Raw genomic sequence first — 5,794 nt, 5'->3', positions numbered from 1 at the left:
GAGGGTGATGGGTGCTGCCTGCTCTCAGTGCTACTGCACTGAATTTGGGGCACAGCAGCACACTGGTGAGTGAGCTGGGAGGGAGACGGACTGCTGCTGTGCATGGCTAGGCCAGAGCTGGAGGATTGTCAAACGTGAGTCATGCTGGTGCAGCCATTGCAGCTGCAGCAGGAGTAGAAGACAAAGAGGTTTTGTAGAGGATAGAGGGTGGTGATTCATGGTTTGATGTCCAGGTGGAGGCCGATTACAAGTGGTGTCATCCAGGAGTCTGTCTTGGGACCAGTGCTTTTTTACATGGTTATCAGAGACACCAATGATGCAATGGAGTGCACCCTCTGCTGTTTGCTGAGTGGTGCGGCTGACGCAGTGGAAGGAAGGGATGCCATTCAGAGGGAGCTCAACCGAGAGGTTGGCCTACGTGAATCTAATGAGGTTGAACACAGCAAAGTGCAAGGTTTTGCACTTGGGCTGGAGGAATCCCAGGCATTTCTACAGACTGGGAGGAGCAGTCCTTAAGAGAAGCCCCGCAGAGAAGGACCTGGGGGTCCTGGTGGATGAAAAACAGAACGTGAGCCATCAGCGTGCTCTTGCAGCTCAGAGAGCAAATGGTCCCCTGGGCTCCATCAGAAGAGGGGATGGCCAGCAGGGACAGGGAGGTGATTGATCTTCATGATCCTTGAGGTCCCTTCCAACCCGGGCCATTCTATGATTCTGTGATTACACTCGCTGTCAGAAATAACAGCAGCTGTACAGAAGCTGGATATATTTTGGGACAGTTCTTGTAACCAGCTGATTTTAAGACCTTGCCCGAATTGGGGGTCTAAATTGCATGTTAGGAGAAAGCTGGTAAAGTGGCTATTGCTCATTCTTTTTCATTTGCTGATTCTTTCATTCGGGTTCCTTTTCCAAAGGAGATTCTGGTGATGGAAGCAATTGAAGAAAGAACAAAAGCAGCTCTTGCCAAGAATGCTTGAAGTCCCTGTGGAGAGAAGCAAAGAACTTGGGCTTCCTCTGGGATGCTCCCCACCATGTCTCAGGAAGGAGACAACTGCTGTTCCACTTTCTGCTCTTTGTGTGGAAAGGTACGTCTGGGTTTTCTTCTACCTGTTTTTCTTTTTCTGGCTTTGAAGGAGAAGGGGTGGAGCAAGAGGAGACCCACTGGTCATTTGTTACCTCAAGAACAGGATGGATTCTGCATTCACTGTGAGAAACTTGGGCTAGTAGCATGGGCATGTTTCAGGCTGGACTCTTCTTTTGCTACTTGGTTTCCTTTTGGCTACAGGGAGACAGCTGTCTAAAGGTGTGTTTTCAGACCCACTCTCCAAAACCATGTTTCATTGTTGCAGGTGGTTCAGTGTGCTCTTGCAGGGTAGATGCTGTAGTTTGCTGTAGAATCTAAATGGTTTCTGTTCCTAGGGGAGGACTGAGAGGAGGTAGTGAGAAGAGAATTCAATGCCTTAGGTGTATCTTAGTGAGAAATGTTGGCATGAGGTGCTGAAAGTCTTGAGTTGTCAAAGGCCAGTGATGCTCAGACTCCTTAACCTGCTGGAGCAGGGTGGAAGCAAGGAGTGGGCACTGCCGTCACACAAGCTGCACTTGGTTCTGGTCTGCCAGGTCTGTGCTGGCCTGGATTTCTTCTGAGAAGTTTGTTGGAGCTGCTTGGAGTAGTGAAGGGTGGGGAAGAAGTGCTGCTCCAGAGCTATGAGACGTGCAGCTCCTTCTGAAGTGCTCCTGATAAGGACGGAGCGCATTTGCTGCAGCTTTCTCTGCAGATGTGCTCCTCACCTTGAAATCCTCCTGGTTTGTCCTCAGCTCCTGACCACGGCCTGTTCTCTGTTTTGCAGGCTGATAACATGCAGAAGCCGCAGCTGGTGCGTGCTATGTCATCTTTAAACGTACCAGCATTTGCGGCAGCCCATGTTATTAAGAGCCACATCACCCAGGGGCCAGATGAGCTCTCTCTGGAGGTAAGCAGTTCCAGGCATTCCGTGTTGTCGTGCATAGAAGAGGGCAGTCCTTTCTGCTTTGTTTTCCTACCAGATTTGCTGAATCTGGGATTGATGTTTCAATCTCTTTCAGGTCAGAGATCTGGTGAGCATTGTTGATATGAGGACATATCAACAGGCTGAGCCCCTGGTGGAGAGGCAAGCGTGGCTTTGAGGTAGGCACACGTTTTTGACTAGAGAGCACAACTTCAGTAGAGTTGGGAATCTCAGCTTGGAGCTGCTCTGCCTGCACAGGATGGCTGCTGGATGCAAACAGTTGCCCTGTGTCACTGTCAGTGGACCTTCCCTTTGGCTCTGGGCTCGGGCTAATGCTCACCTGTCTTTTTGTTCTAATTACAGGTTGGGCTTTTCCCTGGTGAGTGCATGGAACTCATCAGCGGAAAAGTTCCCGATTCCCTCCTCAATTCATTGCCAAAGCCAGGTGCGTAATTTACATTTGACAACGCGAGTTAGTCAAATAGGGTCAGAACGTTACTTTCAGGGGGTTTGTTTATGCCCAAGTTCAGCAAGCTTAGAAAGAGAACTACAGTAATCTCTTTGGGCACCTCCAGGGATGGGGAAAATCCATTCTTACGTGTCCTTGTTGGGAATGTTCTTCCCGTTGTTACATGCTCTGTCGAATGCATTGCGCTCAGCTTCGTCCAACCGAGCCAGGCCTGAAATGAACTGGTTTCTTTGTTTTGTTGCGCAGAGCCAAAGAAATGGGGCAAGCTCATCAACGGCCTTTGTTCCCTGGTGAAGGCCAGCCCCGGGAGAGCAAAGCAGCCTGAGCCTCCGACATTCTCCGGATCCATGTCCTTGCTTGACATCGTTGAGAGGTATTTAGCCTTCAGGACTTGAGGGCTGAGCTGTAGGAATGGAAGCATCCTCTGCTGTTTGAAACAGAGGGCGTTTCTAAGCTGTGTTTCAGCAGAAAGCAGGCAGTGCCCAGAACAGGCAACTTTTGGCCAGGGCTCGGTGCAGCTCTTCCATCACCCTGCACCACGTCTGACAGCATGCTCTGTTTTCTCTGCAGAATGAGTTCTCCCAGTAAGAGGGCAGAGTCAGCAGCTGGCAGTTGGTGTTCCTGCTTCTGCCTGGGCAAACCATCCCCTGTGGCCAAACGCCAACTGCAGAGCAGTGCCAGGGAGCCCTCTGAAGCAGAAGTCTTGGTCCTGGCAGGTAAGGGTGCAAGTCCAGCTTACAAAACACTGCTTGTCAGCAACACAGGTAGAATTCATGCTTTCAGTGGGCTTGTACCTCCTTCTGGCGTTCAAGCCCGTCTTGATCCCTGTCTTTCCCAAATGAGTCTCTTGTCAACACAAGAGCTGGACCTGCACGTGGATCACTTTCAAGACAGTGACACTGTTGCTAGAAGCCTATTTGCTTCTGCCCACCACCACTACATAGCCAAATGTCAAGAATCTCCATGGTTCATCTTGTGAACGTTCGACACTAACTGCTGTACATCTGCTCCTTCCTAGGTGACCCGAGCCCTTGTATATCCCCAAGACGCAGGGCATGTTACGATGACGCATCTTCCATCAATGAAGAGTTGTTACTAAGCACAGAATGCTGCAGTTCAGATGAAAGCCTTCCGTATAACATCAGCTATCAAGAGAAGAAGGTCATCATCGTTGAAGCCTTCATTCATCCCATCCCTACTGAAGCTGCTGACCTGAGCCCACCAGACACCTCAGGCACCAGCCTGGACTCAATGTCTCTGCAGTGCAGCCCAGCCCAAGCACAGCCCGAGTGCCCCGACAGCAGCACCACCATGCAGGCTCAGGTCAGCATCACCGAGGAGAAGCTGAGCATCTCGCAGGGGGGCACAGAATCAGGACACGAGTCCCAGGCTCCGGGCAACAGCACGGTCTCTGAGCAGCTCTCATGATTACAAGAGAGGATGAGTCCCATCTTTCCTCCAGACCTCACACCCCCTCCTTTCTCCTATTGAATAAAGGCACGCTCGTGCTCAATCAACGCCTTGACTGAATTCCGAGTTTTCATTCGCAGAGATTGGGATGAGTGCAAGAAACTGCAAGGCAGCTCAGCTTACAACACTCTGGCTGTAGGGTTTGTGCGGCCGAGCTCTGGGTGTGTTCCCATTTTGCCTGACTTTGGGATGCCTGCAGCGAGAGCTCTGCTGCCGTTGTGTATGGCAGCAAATAGTCTCTAGCATCCTGGATGCTGCTCATGAAAACCCCAAGCTTCCTGGCTGTGGCTGTGATGCTTTTCAGGGCCTTTTGATGCTCTTTGATGCCGTGGCTGCTCCCTAACACCTCTGTCCTCCCGCCGTGTCCATTCCTGGCTCTCACCTGTGAGCTGTCCCTGCAGATCATCTCCAGCCCTGCCATCATCGTGCTGCGGCAGGAGGAACTCGCCCTGACCAACATCAGGCAGTGCTGCCTGCCTCTCTCACTCTCTAGACCAAGTGTAACTACGCTGTCATGGAGACAAATGCTTCTGTCACATCCTCCATCCCTGCAGACATTTACCGGTAGGTGGCTCTTGCAGAAGAAGATTCAAGCAGCAGAACCTTTTGCTCAGCTACAGCACACAAATGCTACAAAAGCAGGAATAACCCGCAAGCTCTGGGTCTGTTTGTCTTGCACAGGCATGCACTAACTGCGTTTGATGGTACCCCCCATCCTTGATTTCCTTCCCTGCTCCTTGTCTGATGGCGCTGCTGAGCCAGGAACAAGCTGCCCAGTGTGGCAGAGCATGGTGCAGGGCTGTGCTGGGACCTCCTCCCCTTCATCTGCTGCAGATCAGTGCCACACACGTGCCATCGAGATGCTCTGGCACGGGATGTGCCTCCAACCCAAAGCTCCTTCCCACCTCCCAAGGAAAAGCAAAGCAACCCAAGCATCTCCAGCAAAGCTGCCCAGCAGACAGCAGGGAATGCAAACAGCTTCTGGCTGCTCCCCTACACTCCTGTCCTAAGTAATAGACCCCATGAGGACTGGCTGGGAAATCAGTGCATGACACATGTGAGTGTGCACAGGATTGTGCAAAGCAGTGGGGTTCCATGAGTTTGTGTGTGTGTGTATCTCTGCTGTTATGAAAGCATGGGAAGACTGCCTTACTGAGTCCCAGATAATTACTTATCCTCAAATGATTTTTCCTGGCCAAAGTTAGAGCCTCTCACAGGTAATCGAGACCAACAGGCTGTTGTTGCACAATCAACAGACACAATCTAGATGAATAGCTGAGGAAAATAAAGCATCATGCCAAGGGTACTAGATAAGTGAGCAGCTTGAGATCTGCACATTTATGTGATACTCATGGTCTTAGACAATATTTGCTTAGTGAGGTCACATAGAATGAAAGTAAAATAGAAGAAGTGCAATTGGTCTCAGTTCACAGCTGGCTGGTTCGTCTCAGGCTAATCCTGAACTGCCTCAAGCGACTGCTTTGGTGCTCTACAGAACAGCAACTTGAGAGATCTCTTTCTATTACTAAGTGTTTGAAAGAGCAATTTGCTCTGTTAATTATCCATCATTTCTGTGCAGTCTGTTTTGTCAGACTTGTCTTTAGCTTCCAAGTTGTATGTGAAGAATTGTTTCCGTTGTAATGCACAATGTACTAAAAATTGAGAGATGAAAATGTGAAGAGTTTTTCCAGCTTTGATTTCATGTCTGGAATTTTGGAACCCACTACTTGCAGTTGTTAATCTGTCCAAACTGGTCTGGTTTGGAATGCCCTCATCCTTCTTGAATCGCTGTTAAAGGCGGAGCAATTCCTACAAGTGCCATGGCCCCACTGTTGTTCTAATTCTTGTTTCTTTGTTTTCCACACACTGCTTT

This window comes from Coturnix japonica, chromosome 29, assembly GCF_054131305.1.
Source record: "Coturnix japonica strain WE chromosome 29, WE-NBRP24, whole genome shotgun sequence".
Lineage (NCBI taxonomy): Eukaryota > Metazoa > Chordata > Aves > Galliformes > Phasianidae > Coturnix > Coturnix japonica.
Note: the sequence above shows the minus strand (reverse complement) of the source record.